Source organism: Microtus ochrogaster, chromosome 16, assembly GCF_000317375.1.
Source record: "Microtus ochrogaster isolate Prairie Vole_2 chromosome 16, MicOch1.0, whole genome shotgun sequence".
NCBI lineage: Eukaryota > Metazoa > Chordata > Mammalia > Rodentia > Cricetidae > Microtus > Microtus ochrogaster.
Window position 1 is genome coordinate 36,282,417 of NC_022018.1, and position 15,924 is coordinate 36,298,340.

The following is a 15,924-nucleotide window of genomic DNA, read 5'->3' on the forward strand; positions in this document are numbered from 1 at the left end:
TGTCTCGAAAAACCAAAAAAAAAAGGAAGGAAGGAAGGAAGGAAGGAAGGAAGGAAGGAAGGAAGGAAGGAAGGAAGGAAGATGGTCCTCGCTCTTGGATGTTCCTGGGGAAATTAGGTATAGAAAGAGAAATACACTGATCAAGGATTTCAAAGAATGTCTGGGGCTGGAATGATCTCTCAGCGGCAAAAGCTCCAGTTCTCCCATAGAAAACCTGTAGTTACGTCCCAGCATCCACCTTACAGCTCACAACCACCTATAACAGTTCCAGAAGAGCCGATGCCCTCTTCTGGCCTCTGTAGGCAACCCGGCACGCACATGTTCACATAATACATGTAAGCAAACACTCACATGCATGACATATAAACAGAGAAATTAAAAAACATAATAATAATGCCCACAGGGAGAAAAGAACCCTTAACCCACTGCTGCTGGGAAGTTAAGTTAGCACAACCATGCCTGAAGAAAAGAAGTATGTAAAAGTCAACAATTCCATTACTTAGTATATATCCAAAAATTAAATGAGCACAGTGAAGAGCTAGCTGCACTCCTGTGTTTGCTTTCGCACTCAAAATAGCCAAGATATCAAATCAAATTATGTATCCACCAATAAAGGATTGGATGAAGAAAACAGCAAACGTACATGAGAGAATAATACATAGCCTTCAAGGGGAAAGAAGTCTGCCCGTTAGTGATGGCACGGACAAATCTGGTGACAGCATGGTCAAACAGAGGCCCAGGGATAGAAAGGTAAATTCCACACTCTTAGAAGCAGATGGTGGATATAAAGACGCAGGGGGGAGAAGGAAATGTAGGACAACGGATACAGAATTTCAGTTAGACAGAAAGAAAGGAATTGCTGCGTTCTATTGCACAGTATGATAGATACAGTAAATAATATGCAAAGCAAATATTACAGGGTGGGCCCATAGAGAATGAAGCCCTGCTGTTGGCAATAGCAGGGGCGAATGTGGAAGACATCAGCTGTGAAGTAGACCAGGCACGGGCTAACACCACAGACTCTCATCAGATGCAGAATCTAAAGACTTTCCACTCAGAAGCAAAGAGTCCAAGAGCGGTCGTCAGAGGCTGGGGCCCTGGGTAGGGAGGAGTCGGCGGGGAGGACACAAAATATCAGTCAGCGAAGAAGAGTAAACTCTTGGGACCCACCAGATGAATACAGTTAAAGACAATGAATTACATACTTGAAGACTGCTGAAGCGTAATTAAGTGTTCTTGCTAAATGAGTAAATAAGCGAGGAAATGCAGATCTGCCAGGTTAACGGCAACTTCACAGTACGTGCACACACCAGAGCATCTTCTGTGCACCACAAGGGCTGTGGTTTGGAATGTCCCCCAAAGCCCATGTGTGAAGGCCTGGTCACCAGCTATTGAAAGTCGGCAGGACCTTAGCAGGTGGGGTCTAGTGGAGGGAAGTTGGGCCGCTTGCAGTTACCACTTGAAAGGGCTACTGACACAGAAGTCCTTGTGTCTCTGGGCCTCCCTGCTCTATGGCTCAGCCTCCTCTCTACACACCTCTGCCTATGGCATGACTTGCTTTGCTGTCTCAGAACCAAAGAAACAGGATCAAGAGCTGCAAACTGACTCAAGATCCAAAACGATTTGTTTTTTATCTTTTAGAGTTAAGTATATCATGTTTTGGTACAGAGGTGGAAAGTTAGCCAAACAAAAAGTATGTACGATTTTGTGGGACAGTGGTGGCGCACGCCTTTAATCCCAGAACTCAGGAGGCAGAGGCAGGCGGATCCCTGTGAGTTCAAGGCTGGTCTGGTCTACAAAACAAGTTCCAGGAAAGCCAGGGCTACACAATGAAATCCTGTCTTGAAAAACCAAAAAAAAAAAAAAAAAAAAAAAAAAAAAAAAAAGAAAAAGTATAGTTTTTATTTGTCAATTCAAATTGAGAGAAAGAAGGAAAGGATGGAGAGAGGGAGGGAAGACAAGGAGGGAAAGGAGAGAGGGAGAGAGAGGGGGAAATCGTAACAAAATAAATAGCATTATTTTATTGGTTTTCAATTTCATACTACCAAAGTATATATTTTATACAAATTAAAACTACACCGAGAGTCTCAACTCTGTCAGAGAGTCAATTATCGCCATCAAGAAAAGAATAGCAAGAAACAAATGCCGGGGAGGATGTAGGGAAAGGAAGCCGCTTACACTGCCAGTGGAAACACAAATGGGTCCGGTCGGTATGAAAAGTCAGTACAGAAGTTTATTAAAGAAAAACAGTTCTTAAAATAGAACTACCATGTGACTTTGCTCTATCACCCCCAGGAACATACCTGAAGGACTCCAGGGCAGCTCTTCAATATATGCCACAGCACTGTCCACAGTAGCTGCCAGCTGGGCCAGCCTAAACATCCATAGACATGGGTAGATAGAGATGTCATGTGCTCGTGTGTGTGTGTGCGTGTGCGTGTGTGTGTGTGTGTGTGTGTGTGTGTGTGTGTGTGTGTGTGAATTTTATTAATCCAGAAAGGAGACTGAGTGGAGCTATAGAATACCATGCTAAACGAAGTCAGACTCAGGAAGACAAATATCCTAATTTTCTCTCCTATGCTCAGTCTAGGCAATATTAATAGCTATACATGGCTGGAAGTAAAAAGGATATTGCGAGAAGATGGCAGAAGTCTAAAGGGAGTGAGCAAGAGGGGGAAGTTAGGAGAAGGAAGAAAGACACCGAATAATTATGTGTTTGTAAATCATATGCAGAATACACACACAAGCAAACATACGTATGATCACATGAAAACAGAAGAGCTATTTGAGGGGAACCACTGGGAAGAAAGATGGGGAATGGAAAGAGGGTAGTGGACTGACAAGGTAAGATTTTATATGTGTGTGTGTGTGTGTGTGTGTGTGTGTAATGTGTGTATAATATATGTATGTATAATCTATAATGGAATCCATTATTTTGTGCAATAAATTTTTAAAGGAAAAAAACCTCAGTTTGGCTAGCAAATCTTTTTCAGAGTCCCCATAGATACTACACATCCTATAAATATTAACTTCAGGTGACCCTTAAAGGTGAGTGGGTTAGACAGCACCACCGAAAAAGGAAGCTGTGGTAGAGCCTAAACCGGGGGCTGAGAGGCCTGCCTTCTGCTCTGCAGAGAGCACTGGCTCTCCAGGAGCTGAGAGGCAGAAGTGAGGTTCTGTGTGGCAGTGATGAGCAGCTTAAGTCAACAGACACGAGTGAAGACAGTATGGGAGAGGTGGCAACCCTTCAGGGTGGAGATGGCAAAAACCTTCAGAGACTGACTCAGCTCACCTGGGCCAACCGGACTGTGTGGTGAGGCCTAGAGGCCTGAGAAGGAGGAAGGGATGCTTGGTGCTCGGTGGATCATGACGTGAGCACCGACTGAGGGTTTAAACACCCCCAGTGACCACAGTGGAGAGATGTCATGAGGGGACTGACCGCCTTGGCAGAAGTGCTGAGAGGCCTAAAGGCTTAGAAAAGGGGATGAGGCCATTGGAATTTTGCCAGAAGAATGTCACTGGCGGTTTTGGTAAATGCAGTTCCTCCAAGGTAAAGAGCAGAAATGAAGAGCCAGTCAGCCATCCTGAAGTGCGCTCCGGACAGGAACCACGCTCGGCTGTGTCTGTGTTTTTCCCCTAACACCGCTAGCACCGAGAAGGACAGCAGGTTCAGCCCAAGCCAGGTTTCAAGTAATCCAGAAAAGGACATTCATGTGAAAATAGAAGTAACTGGCATCCAAGACATGCTTCAGGGGAACTATCCGACTATCCAACAAAAAGGAAGAGAAACAGGGGCCGTCACAGAGAAGGGCACTATTAAAGCAAAGTGGAGAGGCTGCCCTTGGGCTTGCTGGAAGCCAACATGATTAGTTAAGCTTGCTGAGAAGTAATTTTTCTGATCTAAAGAAATATCTTTATAGGTTTAATCACATTGTGTGTTTATCCTCAAAGACTGTTAAACTCAGAGGGAAAAAAGAGAAAAAAAATTATATGAATATTGTGTGACCCCTAACCATGTTGGTAACATGTTGGGGATTTCCCTAACTGCCGTATCTTTTTCTCAGAGTTAAGATCACATCATGCATGCAATTTTGCATCTGCTATCTTCCCTTAACCTCGAATCATAAGCTTTTCCCCAAAATTAACGAAAATTTTCATAAGTATAAGTTTCCAACTGTGCAGATGTACCAATGCATATTTAGTTGTTCCCCCGTGATTCAGTATTTAAAGTGTCTCTTAGTGTCACCTCCGTCACCGTTGAGATGAATGTCTTTGAAGACATTGGAGGAAAAATGCCCATTTTAGCCATGTGGTTGTTATCTGTTCTCATATTAATGCATAGGAATTTGCTGTCTCTTGTTCAAGGACCAGTTACTTGTTCAAGGACCAGTCTCTTGTTCATTCATTCAGAAAACAGCCCTGTCACATTTTCACATTCCAATGGAGATGGCTCCAGAGAACAAGACCATTGGAGACCCCTGTGTTCTGGTCAGAGAAAGTGATTACAGAGAGCATGCTTAGAGTGACTGAGACAGAACATGACCAGCAACCAGGCCTTTGTGGATAAATGTGGTGTGGGTGCTGGAAACCCCTAAAGACTCCCTAGGAAGTGGCCTTTGAGTATAGGCCTTAAGGAAGGCAGGGGGCAGGCAGCATTCCAGGGAAAGGATTGCTAAGGAGGACAGATGTGTTTTTCTTTATTTTTCATATGGTGCATTTCTCAATGAGGCATGTGACTGACAGAGGCTGCCCTCATTCCCCAAATGACGTTGGAGAGCTTGGCCAGGTCCCCTTCACCTCATTGTACTGTCTAGAATGGGATTATAATGTTCAGTTATACGAGACATTGCTGGGGTTCAGTGAAGAAAGTCCCATAGCCTCTGACCAGATATCAGGTTGATCCTTGTAAACTTTGATGCCCAATGCTGACTCAAGATCCAAAGTGGTTAAAGCTCCTATGAGGTATCCTCTGGCCTTCCAAGACCTTTCTCGGTGATGGAACCAGGCCCCAGGCTGAGCACCAAGTCCAGGATCCCTTTCCAGAGCTCAAAGTCTCAAAGCCAACTCAGGGCAATAATGTTCCAGTCAGTCCCTTCCTAGAAAGTCCCCTCAGACTGTGTCCCACACCATGCTCATCCAATGAGGATCAGTTTCCCTTGCTTCAGGCGGTTGTGCTTGTGCCTTCCAGACAGGCAGCATTTCCTTCCTGTGCACAGGAGCCTGTGACAGGCTTCAAAAGGAAGTGACCTTCAATGTTCCCACCCTGAGGGACTCCAAAGCCATCATGAATAGACCTGAAGGGAGGGAAGCGATCAGTGTCCATGGTCATAGGGAACCTAGTTCCTCCTGACCTCCCCCTGGCCCTTACCTAACCAGTCAGAGGCAGGAAAATAGAGAAGCCAGCTGCTCACCACAATATCCACTCTGTTCAAGATACTTCACCATCCACATGTCCCTCTGGGTATGCAAATGCATCCTACACATGTGTATCCAGGCTCAGAGTTTCAGGGAATTCTGGGAAGTCATGGTGGCAAGAGCTTGAGGCAGCTGGTCACATTATGTCAGCAGCCAGGGGACAGAGTGATGTTGGTGCTAAAGCTGGGTTCCTTTACTTCTTCTTGTTCGGCTCAAGACTCCAGCCCACAGTAGGATGCCATTCACTGTCAATGTGGGTCTTCACACCTCAACCAACCCCATCGAGAAACTTCTTCAGAGACTGTTTTCATAGCAATTCTTTCTCCATCTCATTGAGCTGTCAATCAATATTAACTTCGCCACTTTCAGCCTTCCCTTCTAAATATCACTTTTGTCTTTGTTTCCTTCCCCCTGGTAATGACACCACAGTCCCTAGGGCTCAACATCCTTAATGTCCCACCCACCCCTCACTTTTGCCCTCTGAATCCCAGGCTTGCCCTCCTTCAGCATGTCCGTCCTATCTTTCCATAGTTTGTTTACACCACTATCCAGGCTAGTCTTGCAAATTTGCCTTCCTAGAATTCCAGTTGAATTGTGTCACACATAACTACCAGCCGCTCCTCTTCCAATAGTGTTGTCTGAAGCATGTGTCTCTTAGACTTGACCTCCCCACACTCCTATCCCCTTACTATCTAATAGAAATGTAGATCCCAAGGTCTACTGGCTGAACCCCAGAGTTTGGGCTGGCCCCTGAGTGTATCCTATCCCTGTAACGAAGAAGAACTAATGTCCTGTCCAGAACAAGGGCCTTGAAAGTCTGGAGTTTCTCCATGGCCTTCCTTTTCCAGTTCTTCAGTCCCCATGCCTCCTTCAGACTGTTTCTCTCCTACTAATACCCCCCGTCATACTTTAAGATTTCCAACTCTGCTAGTCTCGACCGAGAAGGTTCTTTTCCTTCATATTGTATTGAAATCCTACGACTCCGAGGTTCAGAAGAGAAGTCTTCTTGCTGATTTTTTTTCCTTTGGTTCTCTCAATCATCTCCACTCATCCGCTACTTGGTACTTTCCTAGAGAATGATACTTTTGGAGATGAGTGATATGAACCCAGTACCAAGCTGAGTCACCCTCAGCAAGCTCTTTCGCCATCCCTCACTGCTTCATCTTGAGCCTCACAGGAGCTAAAGAGCAGAGATGAATCAATAGAACCTTGGGAGAACATCGTAGTGGTCCACGCAGGTGGCCATTCTAGCTTGAGCGTTAGGCCTCAGAGTGTCATAAGAAGGAGAGGCATGTAGTGATATTTCATTTGTCTTTCAATAAATAAAGCTGGCCTGAAGATCAGAGAGTAAAACAGAACGCCCTGGTCAGCCTGACAGACCAGGCAGTTGTGACACACACCTTTAATCCCAGTAGCCACACTAGTTTGCTATAGAAACCAGGTGGAAGTGATGCATGCCTTTAATCCCAGCACTAGAGAGTAATATAAAACGGGAAGAGATAGCTCTCAGACAGTCTTATTCTGAGATTCCTAGAGGCAGGACCACCGTTTCGGACTGAGGTAGGGGTATGAGCCAGTGGCTGGCTGTTCTTGCTTTTCTGACCTTCAGGCTGAGCTTTAATACCAGTCGCTGAGTTTTTCTTACTCATGCTATGGAGGCAGACCTCAAAGGTTGGAGCTTTGCAGCCGCAGCAGCAGCGCCACAAATTTTAGGCCTGTTTTTGCAAGTACTACCTCTGAAGAAGGCCACTGCATATGGTAGAATATCTCATCCACCTACAAAACAGCACTAAACCCCACACAAGGGGCCTCTGCAAAGCAGGGGCACAGCCAGCAAAGAGAGATGCTCCCTGGCCCTTGGGAAGGATAGCTCATGGCAATGCAGAGAAGGGAAGAAAGGATGAAAGTTGAACTTGGTACTCAAATCCAACAGTGTGGGGCACCTGCTTATTTGCCTTTTAAAGGCCTGCTACCAAAGAGAGTCCACATGCCCTGGAAAGTCAAGCTCCTCTTGGAATATTGTGGCACGTTGGGATGTCTTCCCCTACTGCACAGATGGAAAAGCCAGCTGACAGCTCTCCTTGTTGTTTTCAATCTCCATCTGACGCCAGATGCCCCCGGTGCATCCTGAGGATACAGCTACAGTGGTCCTTTGGTCACAAAAGACTGACAACACTCATGTCAAGGAGTGTCACTGCTACGTTCTGAAAACTCCTCTAGGTTTATGCATTAGTGCCCACTGAGGACATACCATTGGAGTGAGTGGTTAACATCCTGAAACTTAACTTTGTTTGGGGTGTGTGTGTGTGTGTGTGTGTGTGTGTGTGTGTGTGTGTGTGTGTTTGATTTTCCAAGGGAAAAAAAAAACTCTGAAAGAACTGGGAAGTTTCTGCGGGGGAAAATGTTGATTTCCAGTTTATAAATGGTAGAGGTGAATGAGCCAGCACACGAGAATCCATTCATTACAGATTTCCTGATAAAAACGCAGGAGAGAATATGAGCCTGCTCAATAAAGGAGGCATTCAATTAAAATTTAATCAAATTAAAAGTTCATACAGTTACAAATAAAAAAAAAAAGATTAAAGTCCAACATGCTAAGCTTCTTCTGTGCAGCTCACTCCCTCTGAGCATGTCCACATGCCTCTCCGAAGAACCCTATTTCTGCAGCTGCTCACACTACCAGGGGCTACCATGCACCGTGAGTGTTCCCTTCCCAGCAGAGTGCATCTGCTGAAGAAGACTAGTAGGGATACACACAGCTGGACCTCGGGGGCTCGTCTTCTGTATGAATGGGTTTCTTTTACACTGAGCGGATGATATCAAATAAGAACAATGTGTTATGGAGCTATAGGTCGCCAAGGCCGTGTATCTCTTCATAAGAAACTGCCTGTGGATCACGATTTTGCAAAGAGTCCAGGGCAAAGCACGAGGTTTAGAACAGGAGGCAGGACCCAGATGAAGCGTCGTGACCTCAGTTGGTCTGAGTTGGTCCAATAGGCTAAGCAGAAAGACCCTTCCACAAAGATGCTTCCAAAGGCACACGGGGAAACAATCCTAGAGACCTGGAGGTGTCGAGGGAGGAGAAGAGAACCAAGTTATCCCCATCGCGGAGGGACCCCATCTCATGAGGATCGTAGGATGGGTTCTTAACAAACTCGTGCTGTCAGTACTGCTTGTGGCTGCTGCCTGGTACAAAGCAACACACTTCACATAAACCATCTACATCGCATGCTCTCTTAGAGATTGGTACAACATGTTGTATAGTGTTGTCGAAAACAAAGATCGAATGTCCTCAGCATGACCTCTGTCCATGCCCACAGCACCATCAGCACTTGTTCTCTGTCCTAACGTTGTATATTGTCCAAACTGTCCCTACCTTTGAATGTCCCCAATATGATCTCTGCCCATGCCCACAGCTCCATTAATATTGTCACTCTGTCTTTCTAGAATTCCAAAGACTTGAGAGGAAATGCCTAAACAACATCAAAAAAAGGTGAACCTCGCTGAGTACCTGACCTGACTGTAGTGGCTACGAAGGAGATGCAACAAGTATCTCTTAGTGGACTCCGTGATTCTTTTATTCTCTTGGATCATGGGAACGAGCTACAGACAGGCTGAAGCCTCCTCTGAGGAGAGGGTGAAAGGGGAGACACAGGATGCTCACACCTTAACTGTTACTCTCTCTAAGAAGGAGATCAGGTGGGTTGTAGGTAAGGTGAAGGCATTGGTAATTGTGAACTATGAGACGCAAATCAAAGAGGAAAGCTAAGGAGACATCACACTGCTCCGTATTCCTGGCCTCCCAAATCCTGGGGAGAGGAGCAAATGAAGATGAATGAAGGGAACCATCCAGGGTCGTGACCCCAGAAAGGTATCAGGAACAGGCCAAAGTTTAGAGCACGCGACACCTTCCCAGTGTGTGGTGAGGCTGGTTCCATGGCCATCTGGGCGACTCCAGGGGAGCTCCATGGTGTTGACATATTCCTCTCTAAGATAGGACTATGCTCCCCACTTGTCTCCCCCACCTGGCCATAGTAAAAACTGACTGAGGAAACTGTAGCCTGGGGCTGCTACTGAGCTGAGGGTGTGTGCTATAGCCACCTTGTGAGATCATCCAAAGCCAGGGCAGGTCTGGGGGGCAGGGCTCACTCCCGTTCAAGACTACATTCTTTCCCGTCTGCCATGGAAGGTCTGTGGACACTGCCATACCCCACTGCCTTGGGGGGGCAGTCGTTAGAGAAAAGCAGAGAGTTGAAGAAACATCAACCCTTCACTCAAGCTCAAGATTCAAAGGGTGAATTCAACATTTAGCTTCCAAAGACATTACTTTTGGTCACTGGTCCTTCAGAGAAGACAGAAGGCACAAATCCACAATCCTGTCTGAGGAGAGCCCTGGCTGCCTGGCCTATACAGTCCACTATACTTGAAATGGGGAAAATCAGCTGCGTTCATAAATGAGAGCCTTAGAATACTGAAGAGAAAACATGTTCAGATGTTTAAATGTTCATGGAAGGAAGCTGAAAAAGAATCTTCTCTGGGTCATCTAATGCTGACATTGAAACAAACCTTTCGACTCTCTTGCTAAAAGTGGTTGGTTGTGAAGATCACTTTAAATGTTTGTGTTCCACAGGAGGACAACGTGGACTAAATTGGACCCCCACAGTCTGTTTAAAATTGCCTTCCTGAAGACTCCCTGAGCAGCCAGAGGCATGACTTCAGGACTCAGAGGCAGCCTGGGAAAACTGGTCTGTTAGTCTCTGATGCCTCTCTCTGGACTTTTCCTCCACCTGCCCAGTCTGGAGAAGCATAGTTCTGCAATCAGAGTTCTGCTCAAGTGTAGCTTCTCACATGATATGGTTCCTTCGCACTCTCTGAAGAGCCTACTGCCCATGGCTGCTGTGTGACATGGGGGAATTTTCCTGCCGAAACCTCAGGGAGGAGTGATGCTCTCACACACGCCACATGCCATATGTCAGCACTCACCAGCTAATCACATCATGTAGAAAGGAACACTGGGCACACAGGTATCAAAACACCGCACAGCACCCTAGTAAGACACACAATTTTTATATTTCTCTTTGGTATCACCTAAAAGATAAGTTTAAATTGAAAAATGTTGATCCCCTAATGTGGGAAATAACTTTAGTTTATTTGAATGACATGAGAGCTATGATTGCTTTGGATCAGAAACCACTTCCTCTGTCTCTCTGCCTCAGAGGACCGAAGACGCTCAAGAGAACTCTTTCTGTGCACTCACAACCATCAGATATAAGCAGCAAAAGTTTTAATGTAACTGCTTCTTAGTTTCTCTTTCTGTCCCTTGTTGTAGGGTAATCTGCATCAATAAACTATGTCAAGATTTTGAGAAAAGAGAAGTAGAGGAGAAGGGGAGGGAGGCAAGGGAGGGGGAGAGGGAGGAGAGGGGAGGAGGGAAAAGAACAGGGAGAGGGAGGAGGGGGAGAAAAAGAGAGGGGAGATGGAGGATGAGGGAGGGGAGAGGACGGGAAAGAGAAGGGAAAGAGAGGAGGGGGAGAGGCAGACAGGGAGGGGAAGGATGGAAAAAGAGAACAGGATGGAGAGGGAGGAGGGTGGAGTGGAGGGAAAGAGGAAGGAGGAGGGAGAGGGAAGAGAAACGAGCAGGTGAAGTTTACACAGAGAAGACAGGAAAGAAGAGATGCCTGGCGCTGTCCTTCATGGATGCAGGAGATACTGCCCAGGCGGTATCTTTGGCTGCAGAGGGAACTGCTACTCCCAGAGGCTCTCTGAAAAGGATAGTGATTCTCCCCTTGTGTAAGTCACTGTGCTGCTGTTATCTGCCCCTCTTCCACCCCATCCTCATGGCTATGCAGACACCAACAGCCAGGGTCAAGTGACTAGATGGCTCATCGTAGGGAGGATGGGGTCTGCTTCCAAAAGGAATCACAATGTGGATGGTCTCTGATTTACCTTAGATTGACTTAATAGTTTTTATAATGCCATAAATAATGCACATCTAGTGCAATCGTCCTTTGAATCCTCAACTCTGATCCTTTCCCAGCTTAGCCACAAAGTTGATTCTATCTAGCCAAGCTAGGCAGCAGCAGGGGCCTCAACTTCCAGTCTCAGTGTGGTCGCCAGAGGAGACAGCTCTGCACTGTGCTGATCTCCAAAGTGGGGATGTTTGAAAGGTTAACTGTAGCAATGCATGTGACTTATGATATTTTCTGCTTATGATGGGTTTGGCACAGCACCAGTAGAAGTTGAGGAACATTGATACCTACCTGGAAGGAGCCCTCATGAGGCTGATTCTGGGGAAGTGAGGACACTGGCTCAGTTGAGAGAAAAATCACTGTGTCGTCTTGCTTGGAGAATAGAACATGGTACGCTCAGAAGGACTCCTAAAAATGCTAGCAACACACCACTCTAGGACTCCCAGAAGAGAGATCATCGAACCACAACAAGTAGGTAATACATCAACAGCCAGGCTGTCAGGGAGACAGGAAGGATACATGCGGTACACAGCAAGCAAAATCCTTCACTTCTGGTTCACTTTAAGAAAGTTATCTTGAATGACCAGCAGCCCTGTTCCCCTGCACTGCCCATGATCAGTAGGTAGTCTCTCAGTCTGAAGGTTAGAGGTCCAGAAGACACAGAGAGATGCACTTGGTTGGAAACTGAGATGGACATTTAAACGGCTCCTCTGGTACAGGATTATCAACATGCTGATGGTCTGAAGACCTGAAGACATGGGGCTATTGCTCATACAATGTAGAGGTCCAAGGGGACCTACTTTGAAGGCGTAAGTCACAAACAATGCCACAGCAGTTTGGAATTATGATTAATAGGGTAGTATTTATTTAAAGGGGAAAAAACTTACAGATCACCGTCAGCCCTCTGCACAACCAGGAAGGGAGTCTAGTCGCTGGCCGAGCAGGAAGTGAAGAAGAAGAGAGAAGGAAGTGGCCGCTTTTTTAAAGGGAGAGAGACCACGCCCCAATGGGCTGGTATCTCAGCGGCTATAGGCTGGAGGAGCGGAAGGACCTCCCGCAACACTATTTGGATACCCTTAGTCTTTCTTTGTCAGTATTGATGGGGAACTATAAAGTGTTGACAGAGATTTCTGTCCCACCTGGTCCCACAGCCATTCAGTCCCCAAAAAACCACATGGAGGTCTATGTTAATCATAAACGGATTGGCCTAGTGACTCAGGCTTCTTATTAATTATATTATATTATAATATAATATAACTTATATTAGCCCATAATTCTTATCTGTGATAGCCACATGGTTCGGTACCTTTCATCAGTGAGGCATTCCCATCTTGCTTCCTCTGTGATGACTGCAGACTCAGCCTTTCCTCTTCCCAGAATTCTCCTGTTCTTGTCATCCCACCTCTACTTCCTGCCTGGTTACTTCCTCGCCTATACTTCCTGCCTGGCTACTGGCCAACAGCCTTTTATTAAAATACAAGTGACAAATCTTTATAAAGTGCAAGACCATTGTCCCACAGCAATAAAGGCAGTGCAGAACCTTTGGACCAGAAAGGACTTGGAGACCAGCAATTCAGATTCATCATGGATGAAGACTTGTTTTGTCTAGTGATCTACTCAAGCTTTAGTTGAGTATTTTACCACAGCAACAGAAAGAAAGGTTTGTCTGAGCTAAAAGTGGAGATTATCAAACTTGGATACCCTCAAATTAAAAAAAATAATTAGCCTAGTATAGACAATACCTGCCCCAGGCATGCCCAAAGGCTCATCTCGTAGATCTAGACATCATCAAGTTGACAGTATTAACCCAGGTCCCAACTTCCAGCTCAGAGTCACACTTTCTCTGTGAGAGTCTGGGAAGTGGATTCTCAGGGGTACCATTTTCTAATCTCTGCACCTGGATCTTTCCTCATCAGGCTTCAGGTCCTCTTCCTTAGCACCCCCGGTTTCCCATGTGCCTGCTCTGCCTGGGACCTTGTCTCTTCTGTAGAATCCTCCCAGGACTGGTCATTCCCCTCTGTCTGCTGTACCCAACCACAGCCAGATAATCTTTCCTTTGCTGTGGCTCTCACCTCCTAACAGGCAGTGTGGGTCATGGCTCTACACACACAGCTCGTTGCCAGCATGACAAGCTAGTGCACGGGTCTTGCTGAACCCCTTTTCTTTGCCAGAGGTCAATGGTGTCCCACACTGACTGGTCCTGAATAGCCCATATGAACAAGAAAGAAGTCAGACCCCTAAACCTGAGGTTGACCATACACAATGTCACGTTCCCTGAAAGATATGCTCTACCACCCCAAGTGCCCCAGCATCAGAAATAATGGCACCCTTGTGACAAGTGATGCACAGTGTTCTGCTGAAAAAATAGCAGCTACAATTTAGAATGATCCAGAGTCAAGCAATGCTACACACGGGCGAGATGAGACAATGTTATTTGCCTTTCACCTCTTGCTTCAGTTTTCAGAAAATTGTCCTCAGTGACTGCACCCCATTTGCACTTTTGCTGGCTTGGGAACAGGAGTTGGCAGGATCAAGTGGCTCCTTGCTCAGAGTCACGTCACTATTTACTCAGCAAGCCCAGCAAGTCAGAGAGGACTGTTACAAGGAAACTTCTTAGAATACTATTGATAAAAGGGGACAAAAGGGGAACAGTCCCTTGTTTATAAACATGACGAAAGAGAAGAAAGGGGCAGTGTTGCCCTAGAGTCAAAGACTTGGTGACTCCTTATTATATAATTGATTAAAATGACAAGTCTCATTTCCTATTAGCCTGAAAGTGGTTACTTTCTGCCTAGGACACAGCCACATATTTTGACTCCTGGCATCGACTGTGTTCACAACAGCTTCTGCTTCTCCATGACTGATATTCTGGGGGATGTTTAATACTGGCACTGTGCAAAAGCACAGAAACACTCAGAGCATTTTGCAACTTCAGTTAAGGAGATATGTTCAGGACTACATAAAAACAGTTGTATGAATTATTGCCCAATAATGCATCACTTTTCTAAGTGTTCAGTTCAGCTCCTGGGATCCACCTGCCTCATCCTCTCAATTCTGAGGTTATATGTACACAAAGCTATGCCCAGCCTTTTATATGGGTGCTAAGGACCTAAACTCGGGGTGAATTTTTATGCTCACAGAGGAAGCACTCTTACCCACTGAGCCATCTCCCCATTCTCTAACTTTACCCCCAGGAGCAGCAAACAGACGTATAAATGGGAAAGGCTGGTCCACAAAAGCCGAGTCCTTGGGAAAGTCACAGAGATGGCCAGTAGCCGTTCTGGGTCTCTCTCCTCATGTGCACAATTGGACGGAATACATGCTGCCCTGAACACCATGGTTGAAGGACAAATGTCACTACGTCTGTGACACCTCCCAAGTGCTGCTTTAGGATACAAACAGTCACAGTTCCAAGAGAATGAACACTTGTGACATGTATATATGATTTCACTGTCAGGACACTTTAGAGGGCGGGTCACTATCACTCTTGACCATGGGAAAGTTAGATCACTATCCAAGCCTTGACTACCGTGAGCTCTAATCACTTCCTCCCTGCTACTTACTTACCAGAGAGGTCAGAGGTCATATCCAGCATTCCCTGCCACTAACCATGGAGTGGTCAGAGGTCATACCCAGCATTCCCTGCCACTAACCATGGAGTGGTCAGAGGTCATACCCAGCATTCCCTGCCACTAACCATGGAGTGGTCAGAGGTCATACCCAGCATTCCCTGACACTTACCAGAGAGTGGTCAGAGGTCATACCCAGCATTCCCTGACACTTACCATAATGTGGTCAGAGATCTTACCTGACTCTCCACACACTGTAGTCAGGGCATCAGATTTTTTTTTTAAATCAAAGGCAACCTGCATTAAAATCGTAGAACATGTTTTTAAACTTTCCTGTTTCATTTTTTAGTCTTTTTACAAAAGATTAAAAATAGTCACATTAATTTTTTTCAAGTACAGAATTTCACTGCTTTTTTTTAAAAGACAAATTGTTATTCTCATTTTAAAGAGTGACTTCATGAGAAAATACATTTATCCAAAACAAGGTCAGAGCCTCGTGGAGGGGTGACAACTTTGCTTAGGGATGTTGGGGTTGAACCCAGCGGCCATTAGGAGCTAGACAAGCACTCTACTGCCAAGCTACACCTGTGGCCAAATAACAACCTTTGGTGTTATTGGTCCATTTGGTGTTATTTTGGTCCATGGGCTCTGGAAACCATTTTCTTACATGTGAATGTATAATTTTAAAAGGTCAATTCTTAAACTATCGAGTTTAGGTCTATTCAGCTTTTCTCACAGTTTCCTTATGGTTGAGTGTTAATGAAAAGTTTACCCTGTTCAGATGTGCTTCCCTGCTTAGCGTTCTTTAGCCAAATAACCCAAATAATCTCCATCTGGACCACAGAGTTCTGCCTTTGGGATGGGTGCTCAATTAACTAATTTCCCATGACATTTTAGAACGACTGTCCACTACTTCACTGGGGAATGTGTGGGTTTTCTCAAGTCTCAGTGGGAAAGAGGATGAGGGTGGG